The sequence below is a fragment of the Perognathus longimembris genome, chromosome 1, assembly GCF_023159225.1.
Source record: "Perognathus longimembris pacificus isolate PPM17 chromosome 1, ASM2315922v1, whole genome shotgun sequence".
Taxonomy (NCBI): domain Eukaryota; kingdom Metazoa; phylum Chordata; class Mammalia; order Rodentia; family Heteromyidae; genus Perognathus; species Perognathus longimembris.
In genome coordinates this window covers 39402514-39415043 of record NC_063161.1, presented here as the reverse complement: position 1 = coordinate 39415043, position 12530 = coordinate 39402514, and the positions used below count along the sequence as shown (strand labels likewise).

The following is a 12530-nucleotide window of genomic DNA, read 5'->3' as shown; positions in this document are numbered from 1 at the left end:
AGTGGAGAGCAGGCATCTGGCACTTGGGTTGGCCAATTAGGTGGTGTATTGAGATAGACTCAAAGAAGAATGGTAATCGAATTTTCTGATTCTTCCCACATGGGGCATTTAATCTTGAGATACATGAAGACAGCTATGGGAGCAGAAATGGAAAACCAGGCAGAGGGACACAGAGCAATTTGAATTGGTTGTGCAACTTGAATTTGTCCTAAAGATTCTAAGCATATTTCATGCGGATTTGTAGCAGTAATACACTAAGCTGGCTCTACTGCCCTGAGAGTCACTTAGTTCATCTTTTTCTTCCCAACTCTGACTTCAGAGACATTAGATTGGTAGGCATATTTATGCCACAGGTCATCCTTACACTCCTGGGTCCAGATCTGGTTGTTAAATGTCCCCCAGCACATCACTGGGGGAATGGAGGGATGGTATAAGAAGTAGAAGAAGTAATAACTTCTACATTGTCCTTTGTTAAAACAAACAAAAAAAACATCAAAAACTAGTGTTTGGTTAAAATAATTATTACTGAGGTCATAATGAAAAGGAAAGTAGATAAAGCTTTGTGAGATATGTGATTAAAATTAGTGAGTGGTTAAACTACAAAACTCACAGGGTGGTGGTCTCAAGGCCACACCTTTCCTGTACCCTCTAGCTATCAAAGGCAGAGGCCCCATCTGTAAAACCCAAAAAGGATGACTAGACAGGCCAGTTACGTTTCTAGTTTTATCTCCACAGGTACTCAAAGTAACCTGAGTGCATGCCAGTGACTTAAAACCACTCAAAATCAGGGAACACAGTGTTTGAAGGCCCCTCTTTTTTTAATCTTGAGAAAACAGAACAGATTAATATTGCAGAAAATTCTCCCTCCCTCCATCCCTCCCTTTCTCCCTCCCTCCCTCCCTCCCTTCTTCCCCCTCGGTATCTGGACTGAGACTTGAATTCTAATACTATTGCACTTTATTTACCCATGTCTCAGTCTCCTGTATAAGCGGGATAAAAACAAGATCACAGGTATTTGTAAGAATTCAAACGAGATACCATAAGTAAACATCTAGTTCAGTGTCCAGCACTCAATTACCTCTAGTTTGGTTTTTTTTTTCTTCATTCCTTAAGATGTTTAAGTTAAACCTTTCGAATACCTGTTGATGGTGGAGTCTTGCCAGGTGCATCACCTCTCCACCGAAATGAACACAGAATTAGGTTATAATGACTTAGCATCTTTAGAACGTTCTAGTTTTGTATTTAATATTTTAAGTATAGGCAGAATTATTACCCTTTGAAAAATGTTTTTCTCTGTATATAGGGAAATCCTACATTCCAGCCTAAAAGTGGCTGTTCTCATGTGATTTATTTTTTAACATTTAGACTATGGGCAAAGAACTGTGCTAGGCGTTCTTGAAATAAGAAAAACAGATGTTTATTCAACATTTAAAAAAATACGAGGAAAGTGGGAGAATACTGAAGTTTCCTAAGTATTTCCTTCCAACTGTCCAGGTTCTAGGTTCCTAACTGGTTAGATTATGGGTTATTTAACATCCCTATTTGTTGTATTCAAATTTCTTTGCCATTGGTATACCCAGTTCCCATTATCACCTTGTAGTTAAAAGTGAAATCTTCCCATTTGCCATAAATTATTTATGGGATGGGATTTTATTCCCCTGCACCACATGTTTTAAGGAAAGCCATTTGCGAATGGACTTGTTTTTGGCTATGGGCCTTAATACTTTGCCAGAAATGAATTTGTTTTGAAATAAAGTTTCTGATGTTCAAATAAAGCATTTTCAAACAGTGTGGTGTGCAAATTATCATCACTTCTGTGCATGTTATAATAATCCACATTCTAAATCTGTTTGACATTTGCCCTTAAGTGTTTTGCATCAATAAATCATTTCTCTAGCTTCTTAATATATCCAGAAGTAAACATGTAACATCTGTCATCTTCAGGTCTTACCCCAATTGTTTGAGTAAAAAATATAGTGATTAAGACATAATTATGTTGTCTTGAAAAACTAAGGGTCATTTGGACTTGATTACTCAAGGAGTTAGGGCCAAAGAAATGTCAAGCAAACACATAGGCTCGGGCTTGTCATTAAACATCTGGGGGTTGAGGCATTGGTCACCAGGCAGTAGCACCTTTTGGGTAAATTTCAGTGTTGTGTTTTAGGCAATCTATAATAAACACATGACGAACCGTATGTGCTCAGGGAGAAAAACAAAAACCAAAAACAAACAGGCTGGAGATGGAGCGGAAGGTCGGTGGTAAAGTTCAGTCAGTAGCTATTGGAAAAACTTGTTCAGACACACAGCCTTCCTCGCTTCCATATATGGTGCTTAAAACAAGTTAGGGAAGAGCCCCTTTGCAATTCCAAGAAAACACACACACACACACACACACACACACACACACACACACACACACACCCCTGAGCCTCAGTGGTATTCTGTACTCTAATGCGCGTTCACGATGTATAGCAGATGGGCTCACTCTGCGTATAGGAACTGGAAGTGCCGCTCCCGTCTGACTTTCCCACACTTGGGTATCTTGCCAGAACTTTTCATCCCCTGACTACCGTAGCTCCCAGCTCCCGCGGGTCCGGGGCTCCGTGGCCTCGCTCTGGGCGCGGGTGTTTCTCTTTTCCGCGCTCTGAGGGTCTCGGGAGGAGAGGCGGAGGTGGGTGCTCGGCTCCCTCTCGGGCCCCGGCGTTGCGCCGGGCTGACCCGCGGCGGCCGGATCGCACCTCCCGCTGGCGCTCGGGGTCTGGCAGCCCTGGCGCGCGGCTGCGGCGAGAGAACAGAGGAGGAGGAGGAAGAGGAGGCGGGAGTTGGCGACCGCCGAGGCCCGGGCAGCGAGCCCCGTCCACGGCCGCGGCGCTCCGCGTTCCTCCCTCGCGCGTCTCCCATGCTCATATTTGGACTCGGCCGCCGGTGCCCAGGAATTTCCCGTCATGCCTCCCGCCGCCCCGTCCGCCGCCCGGAGCTGGGGCGGGAGGAGGGAGGCTCGGACCGCGGCGGCGGCGGCGGCTCACGGGCCTTCCATGCGCGCTCGGCGGACCCTCCCGCGCCCCCTCTGTCTCGGCCTCCTCGTCCTCTGCCTGGCGGCCGCCACCGCACACTCCGGTAAGTTCGGGCACCTTTCCTGGCCTCCCCTCACCCCTTCCTCCCTCGCTGAGTTAGGGGGGTCCCCGCGCGACCCGGACGCATCCCCACAGCTTCTTGCCCGGGACACCCCTCCCTCCACCGAGGAGGGGCGCCGGCGAGGGGCTCTGTGGAAGGAGCTCAGGGCTGCCTGGCGAACCCCCAACCTCAACCCCGGCCGCCGCGAGGCGCCTGGCCGCCGCGCTGACACCTTATCCCGTCCCCAGAGCGAACCTGAGCCCGCGGGCGCGGCGGGGAGGGGTCCCGCAGGGTAGCCCGCGACAGGCCCTAAGCGGGCGGCTGCCCCAGCTCCAGAGGGCGCGGGGCCCGCCTCAGGGCGCGTCCCAGGGTGGGGGTCACTCGGGAACCCCACTCCCCGCTTGCCGCTCCACGCGGTTTCCTCCCTCCCCCCGCCCCTGCCGCCCTGATAACGGGTCCCGGGCGTGGGAACGCTTCGCCAGGCCCGCGTCGCCGCCGCGCGTCGCACAGGAGAGTGGGGGCGCTGGGCGTCCCGAGGGGCGCGGCGCGGGGCGGGGAGGGGCGCTTCCAGGGTGCGCAGCCGACGCCTCGCGCCCTCCGCCCCGCGACTCCTGGCCAGGCTTCCGCGGGCCGAGTGGCATAGCCTAGGCCAAAACCAAACGGAACCAGAGCTTGCCAGGTACCCCTTCTGATTTTCTTTTAAGCAGGATAATAATAATAATAATAATAATAATAATAATAATAATAATAATAATAAAAAGAGCACCCAAGCGTCTACTTTTTAACTTCTGTACGGACCGTTTGCAAGCCAAACTATGCGAGAAGAAAATAAAACTAACTCCCTGCCCGGCTAGGTGTCTGTTAGAAACCATCAAGGATAGCAATTCTATAGCCTAACAGTTTGCAATGAGAATTTTCTTTGACTAATACAGAAAGTATTAGAGATTTTTTTTTAGAGTACATTTCTTCTCGAAGAGAGGAGCTTTTTCTTCTTTTAAAATAGACGTATCATAAACTTACTTGAAAAGTACATGTGTGGGGTTTAAGGTAGATGTGAAATTGCACGGACTCCCATTTGTGATGAGGAGTCATAAAATTCTTGTTTTTTTTTCTAATTCTGTCTAGCAAGGAAAAATGGAAATGATTTTTTTTTTTTTGTCTGAGACTGGGACTCGACCTGGATATCTGATGCTTTTACTCAATGGCTGGTGCTCTGCCACTTCCTCGAACCCCAGAAATAATCATTCTTGAGAGATGAGGTTACTTAGGAAATTTTACTTGACTACTGTTTTGTCTTGTCACCTGTAGTCTAAACTGTCAAAATAAGAACAAGAGCTGGCTAACTAGGACATGCAAATTAGTTGACAGCTGACTCCTGTAAGCGTAGATTATAGTCAGCACCCTTTGGTGCAGCAGAGGTAACAAAAATAGGTTTTAAACGGTAATTTTATCTAAAAATATCCAGTATACACAATTGTCAATTAGAATTAGCAGATATTCATGACATTTTACTAAAGGAACAGTTGAGACATAATAAGAAAGTTCAGCCTCATACTTGTTTCTGAATAATAGTGTTTTTCAAAAAGGACCTACTTTGTATAAATTCATAGTCTAGTAATAGCTTCTGCACCACATTTTGAGAAATGCAACAGGTTCTACTTCTGTATTTTATTGATGGACTTCTAAAAAAAATACGGGGCTGAATGATTGAGTGGATTATACTGAAAGGAATAAATGTTTGCCTTTTTTTTTTTTTTTTTTTTTTTTTGCCAGTCCTGGGCCTTGGACTCAGGGCCTGAGCACTGTCCCTGGCTTCTTCCCGCTCAAGGCTAGCACTCCGCCACTTGAGCCACAGCGCCGCTTCTGGCTGTTCTCTGTATATGTGGTGCTGGGGAATCGAACCTAGGGCCTCGTTTATCCGAGGCAGGCACTCTTGCCACTAGGCTATATCCCCAGCCCTGCCTTTTTTTTTTTTTAATCTCAGCTGTGTCTCACCTAATACTTGTGGTGAAGCAACCCCTTCAAGACCAAAATTCACTGTGTTGTGGTCAGTAATTTTGAACACTTAGTTTGTGTTTGGACAGTTTAAATATATGTTCTTTTAGTCTTGGTCCAGCTGATATATCAGTCTACTTTCTGGGACTTTTTTTAGAGCCCAGTGTCTGGATTAATTTTTTTTTATTAAAGTAAGTAGCTCTTTGACATTTAGATTTTCATCTCAGTGCCTAAATTGCCTATCTGCCAAGATTTAGTATATGTCATTTAGATTTTCCCTTCAATAGCAGAAAGTACTGCTTTTGTCTTAGAGTAAATGCCTGATTGCTCTTTGTGGGTAGTTAAGCGCAGGTCCTAAATCAACACACAGTTTTAAACTTCTAAAATATTCACTAAAGTGGCTGGGAATATGGCCTAGTGCTCCCCTTGTATACATGGAGCCCTGGGTTCAATTCCTCAACACCACATAGATAGAAAAAGCCAGAAGTGGCGCTATGGCTCAAGTGGTAGAGTGCTAGCCTTGAGCAAAAAGAAGCCATGGGCAGTTCTCAGGCCCTGAGTTCAAGCCCCAGGACTGGCAAAAAAAAACCACCCCCAAAATATTCACTAAAATATTAATCCCAATATTAAGTAAGAAAAACTATTTTGGTCAAAGAATAAGAATGTCTAAAGACTATCCCCAAAGTAGAAGTTACCATTTAACAAATAATATAATTAGCATTTATTAACTAAAAGGAGATTTTAAACCACCCAAGAGCAACTAAAATAATGCCTTTTAGTTCTGTCCTAATCTAGACACAGCACCTTTTTTTTTTTTTTTTTTTTTTGCCAATCCAGGGGCTTGAACTCAGGGCCTGAGCACTGGCCCTGGCTTTTTTTTGGTCAGGGCTAGCACTCTACCACTTGAGCCACAGTGCCACTTCTGTCTTTTTCTATATATGTGGTGCTGAGGAATCGACCCAGGGCTTCATGTATGTGAGGCAAGCACTCTGCCACTAGGCCATATTCCCAGTCCCTCACAACACCTTTTGAGTGTGTGCATATCTGTGTAACTAATTTCAGTGAGGAATTTGATTAATTTGATTCTAATGTTTAGCTTCCTTCTCTGCAAAATGATGAGGTTGGATATAGTTTCCATGTGTATTCTAACTCCAGGATCCTATAACGTTGTTTTTGTTTATGTAGCCCTGCAGAGCCACCCACTGCATCTCTTTCAAACTTGTGAATGTTGGTATGTGACTTGCTACACATGTTAAACTGGTCTCTCTATAGTCAGATTAGATGGGTGTGGATCTGGAGAGCGGAGATCTGCTTTAGGATTGTCTTGACACCACATACCTGAATAGATTTCCTTAATAGCAAGCTTGTGTACTTTCTTCCTTTCAGTAGCAGAAAGTACTGCTTTTGTCATAGTCAGTGCCTGATGGCTCTTGGTGGGTAGTTAAGCTCAGGCCCTAATACAATTTGATGTTTAGTTTTGGTCCTTGGTTCCATGTTAAAAGTACCAACCAGGGAAGACCTACAACTTTCTTGTGGTTGGGAAGCCTGTGGCTGGCTACCTGGAATCATTTCAAGTAAAATACCCTCTATTGAAAAGTCCCATTTCATTCTACCTCACAGAAGACTGCATTTCATCTACCTTTGGGATTTCTTTGGAAGTAATTGCATTGGATAGAATAAACAGTAACTTACTTAATTTGCCATTTCTGAGCATTCCTCATTGCTTGTTGTACAGGTATCTCGGGTTTATGTGGAATGTTGTATATTTTCTCCTTCCCAGAAATAATGAATTCTCCTTTGAAGATGTGCAGTCCTTGATTCCTTTATATTTGTTAGCATGGGATTCTGAAATTGTATTTATGGCTTTTAAGAAAGTTGAAGTAAAAAGAAAGTATAGAAAAGGCAGAGGAGCAATGAATTAGTCAATTGACTGCAACAATTCAGTTATTGTTTCATTTAAGTTTCTCTTGAGAATTATAGAAATGAACTTGAGCTAGTTTTAGCAAAAAGAAAGTAAAGAAGGAAGAAAGAATTTGTTGGAAGACTATTGGAAGCCAAATAAAGACAGATCATATTAGGGCCTATGAGCAGGGCCTGGAAAACCTGTAATGTTCCATCTCCAGCCTTTGCCTTTCTTTACTCCACTGTTCTCTCTTTGATGACCTTTATTTTCTTTCTTCCCCCAACACCCACCCTTTCTTATAGTTTTTCAGGATTGAATGTGGGTGATTGGTAACTCCTGAATATTCATGTGTCCCTTAACTCCATATATAAGAAAAGACAAAATTACTGAGCCTTGATCCTAAATTCCTGAGAGGAAGAACCTGATACCTACAGACCCGTAATTGATGAAGGTTTTTTCCTAGGGTCTCTTCCAGCTTTTGAGTTATTTATAATGTATATACAGTACAGCACATGTGTAGTATATGGGGAAGCCATTTACATAGTTTGAGTTTGCAATTCTTACACTTTACATTGTGGGCTTCTAAGTCTCTAAAATGTATGGCTGCTCTCCACTGCACTGTGTGTAGCAGTGTATGACTTCCTCAGAGGCACTGTCAAGGACCTTAGTACAGCTCATACTTGATGGAAGAATGACAAAAAATCGCCTGTGGGGACAAAGACAAATCAGACCACACACAGGAATTATAAGTTTAGTGTGCAATTGGATTGTGCAGACCCTGTCTGGTAACAACTACTCTGTTCTCAGACATGTATTTTTGTGAATTTACTGAATAAATGCTAAGCTGAAATAGCTCATTAGGATGCATTCACTTAAAACTACATAAAGCGATAGACATTCTAATAAAAATACTTTAGGTACAGAATGTGAGTTTAGGCTATTCCCTCTGCCTTGGACTCCTCTCATAAAGGTTGAGGTCCTTAAGGCCTCTGTCAGAATGTATTTTATGGAGGCTTCCTCATTTTGTAGAATTCATAATTTCCTTTTGCTTCTATAATATTTTGTACTTTGGCACAATTTTCACTACTCCATCTTAGAGTTAGATCCGTATGTATTCATCTTTTTTTCACTGGACTATGCGTTCTCTTAATCCAAGAAGATTTCTGGCAAGGCTCTTAATATCCTTTGTCCCAGATATGTTGATTTTGACTTTTCTAATATTTTAAAGCCTTTATGACGGCTTGTTTGCAACTACTATCTTTGCTTGATAGTGCAGCTCAGCTACATTGTTTTTCTTTTGTAGTACTTATCTTACAGAAACACTCTTAATTTCCTGTATGAGGACCAAATATATAAGGGTCTTCCTTCCTTCCTTCCTTCCTTCCTTCCTTCCTTCCTTCCTTCCTTCCTTCCTTCCTTCCTTCCTTCCTTCCTTCTTCCTCCCTCCCTCCCTCCCTCCCTCCCTCCCTCCCTTCCTCCCTCCCTCCCTCCCTCCCTCCCTCCTCCCTTCCCTCTCTCTCTCTCTCTGTCTCTCTCTCTTTTTCTCATACACACAAAGTCATTTTAGGTCTACTGTGTTTGAAATGCTTATAGGACAGTCCTGTGGAAGTGTGTAACATAGGTAGATATATGAGACTAGAAATTGGTACAAAGGGTGGGGAGACATCAAGGCTGGAAATAAAATATGTATGAGTAAGGAGGCCTAAAGAGCAAGGTAAGAAGAGAGCTTTGTTGGCTAGACCAAGAAGTGGGGAAGAGGAGAATCATCATAAGGAAGACAGAATTTGATAGCCCACTTAGCAGGTGGCATTCTGTCTGTGAGCTTTCTTTGTTAAAGGGTTAGTACAGTTGCTAACTCCACAGACAACACATGACAAACATTGGACAAAGAACTTTATCTCCAAAATGACCTAAATAAAATGTAAAACGGTTGCTGCTACTTTCTTACGCCACCTTCTGTGACTTCTCTTTCCTCAGATAAACATATACTTTATGGACACCTTTCATTGCCTTAGTAAGGTTTTTAACCATAAAATGAGTGCTGACATCTTCCTAATCTAAATTTAAAAAATCACTTATGCTGATTTATTTCCCTCCCTCTTCCTTTTCCAGGATGTTTTGCTTGTACTTTCCTTTCAAGTATCACATTCAAGGTTGACCTCCTTAATCCTCTAGAACATGGCTCTGATAGCCTGGGGCAGCATTGTTATCTGGATTGGTACAATTAGGTACATTGATTCAGACTTTCTGATACCTAACTTCCTAAAAGAAAGCCAGTCTTTTTGTTTAAAAAATTGGTGGCACTGGGTAGAACATAGACTCTTATACGTGCTAAGGAAGGATTCTATCATGGACTATGAGTTCAGCCCTTTGGTAATTTGTTTGTTTTTGCCAGTCCCGGGACTTGAACTCAGGGCCTGGGCACTGTCCCTGAGTTTCTTTTGCTCAAGGCTAGCACTCCACCACTTGAGCCACAGTACTACTTCTGGTTTTTTTCTGTGTATGTGGTGCTGAGGAATTGAACCCAGGGGTTCATGCATCTTAGGCAAACACTCTATTACTAAGCCACATTCCCAGTCCTGGGAATTTATTTTTATTAGAGATCTTTATTTACACAGATTGTAGAGGTTTAAAACACCTGGAGATGCCTAACAAGTAAAATACAAAAAGACGGATGGAAGTTCTAACTTCCAGAGCAATGGATATCCTGAGTCTGAGCTTCTGAAACCAGTACATTGTTGATAACATTTGTCTAGAATGGCACATTCATGAACAGCATACAATATCAAGAGTAATTTCTAACTCTAAAAAATGAGAATCCTTTCATATGCTGCTAGTGTGCTTTTAGTAGCATTACTACAGAAGCTCAACATACACTACAAACATCTGTGAAATTATCACAACTTCCTTTGTGTTACTAATGTATGCAGGTAAAAATGTATTTAAAAAGCAACTACAAACATTTATTTATTTATTTATCCCAGTCCTGGGGCTCAAATTCTGGGTGTGGGTGCTGGCCCTGAGCTCCATTTTGCTCAAGGCTGGCACTTTACCACTTGAGCCACAGCACCACTACTGACTTTTCCTGTGATTAATTGCAGGTAGGGTCTCACAGACTTTCCTGCTCCAGCTGATTTCAAACTGTGATCCTCAGATTTCAGTCTCCTGAGTAGTTAGGATTATAAGCCACTGGCACCTGGGTGCCAATGGCTCACGCCTGTAATCCTAGCTACTTAGGAGGGTGGGATCTGAGGATCACAGTTTAAAGCCAGCCTGGGCAGGAAAGTCCTTGAGTCCCTTATCTCCAATAAACCACCAGAAAACTGGAAGTGGCGCTGTGGCTGAAAATGGTAGAGCACTAGCCTTAAGTTGAAGAGCTCAGGAACAGCACCCTGGACCAGAGTTCAAACCCCACAACTGACAGAAAACAAAACATTTAAATAAGACTTTCTAACTACCAAGACATTCTTTTATATTCATAAAATACACTTGTAGAAATTATGTTATAGAATCTAGGGACAATTCGTTTCTTGCTTTGCACATGATCTAGGAGAATCCTAGACTGAACTTCTAGTGACTTGCCATCTCTCTTTAGAATTTATTTGAAAATTTGAGCTATACTGGAATTCTAGACTAAAAGGAAATTTCTTAAAAACATACTTAGCACAGTACTTGCCCATTTTATGCTTTATGCTAAAGCTGTGCTTTCCAGCAGTCTCTGAGGTTACAATTCAGATATGGGACAGAAATACTTTTAAAATATGTTTTTAGGTGTGAGGAGATTACAGTTATAGTGTAATTTTAAGGTGACATTTGGTATATGATTTCTATATACAGTCTACATTCTATATGTATGCATTCTATACATACACATTCTATATACCTACAGCAGTCACTGTTAGACTCTGACTCTAAATTATATAAATCCTTATAGTTACTATTTATTTTACTACAGACAAAAATTCCTTCAGTCCATATGTTAAATTGAAAACAGGCCTATGTTACATGGTAGAATCAATCAAGACATCCCTGGTATAAATCAGAGCCCTATATTTTATGTTTGTTTTTTCTCTTTTGTTTTTATTTTGTTTATTGTTTCTCTTTAGTTTTTATTGTGTCTTGTTGTCAGAGGATCTGAGATTGGATAGAGTTGATGAGAATGTAGTGCCTATTATACATAGGTAGATATATAATCTAGGAGATTAAATAGGCCAATGAGAGAGAGGCCACAAGTGGTCTTTTAGCTCTAGTCTCACAGTAATTGAAAACAAAACAAAACAAAAAAAATGCTCTCTCCCCACCCAAAAAAAAAACCCCCAAAGAACAGAAAATGGCACACTGTCCTTGTTTCTGACTTGAATATGCCTTGTAGTCACCCTGTCTTTGTGAATTAAGAGGGGAAAGAGTTGAGCCAGAGGATGAATACCTATAGACAATGCCTCTTGAAAAATTGCATATTTACGTCTTGTGTTTATGATTCTTGTTGAAATGGCTGCCAGTGCCCCTAGAAGAACATTGAATAATGAATGGGGAAATCAGGTGGATTCTTCAGACCTGTTCTCACCAGTCATAAGTTTCCCAGGCCCCAGTTTTTATCTCTGCAAAATTAATGGATTGAACTGAAAATACCTGATGTTGCTTTTTTGTTTCTTTGTTTTGCCAGTCCTGAGGCTTGAACCTCAGGGTCTGAGCACTGTCCCTGAACTTCTTTTTTTTTTTTTTTTTTTTTCCAAATTTTTATTATCAAACTGATGTACAGAGAGGTTACAGTTTCATACGTTAGGCATTGGATACATTTCTTGTACTGTTTGTTACCTTGTCCCTCATACCCCCCTCCTCCCCCTTTCCCTTCCCCCCGCCAGGCTGAACTTCTTTTGTTCAAGGTTAGCACTGTACCACTTGAGCCACAGCGCCACTCCTGCCCATTTCTGTTTATGTGGTACTGAGGAATCAAACTCAGGGCTTCATGAATGCTAGGAAAGCACTCTTACCACTAAGCCATATTCCCAACCCTTGATGTACCTTTTAAGGTTCTATAATATATGGTTGTCTAAAAATCTCCTAAGTAGCTTCCATAATTTTTTATTTTGGCTCTACCTGGCTTTGAACACACAGTCTCAAGCTGGCTAGGCAAGCATTCTATCACTGAACCACTTTTCCGGCACCCCCTACCTCTTCTTTGTATTGGCTATTTTCAAATAGGATCTTGCTTTTACCCCAGCCATGCATCTGGACTGTGATCTTTCTATATCTATTTTGCTAAAGGTGGCGTGACAGGCATGTGCCACCATGCCTAGCTTCTTCCTTGGAGATGGAGTCTCCTGAAAGTTCCCCCCAAGTTAACTGTAATACTTCTGACCTCAGCCTCTCATGTAGCTGGAATGTTGTACACCAGGGTGCCTTCACTGTGTGACGAGGTCTTGTGAACTTTTTGGCTGGTATGGCCTTGAGCCACAATCCTCCTGATCTTAACCTCTTGAGTAGCTAAGATTATAAGCTTGAGCCATTGTGTCTGGCT

General features: G+C 42.5%; 1 protein-coding gene across 1 annotated transcript in view; it reads left to right on the top strand.

Annotated features, from left to right (window-relative positions):
- Positions 1 to 2953: 2953 nt before the first annotated feature.
- Positions 2954 to 12530, top strand: part of Msrb3 (methionine sulfoxide reductase B3) — a 116405-nt gene continuing 106828 nt past the window's right edge. Inside the window, exon 1 of the mRNA XM_048360229.1 lies at positions 2954 to 3117. The gene's annotated coding sequence lies outside the window, so the exon portion shown is untranslated. The remainder of the gene's footprint in view (positions 3118 to 12530) is intronic.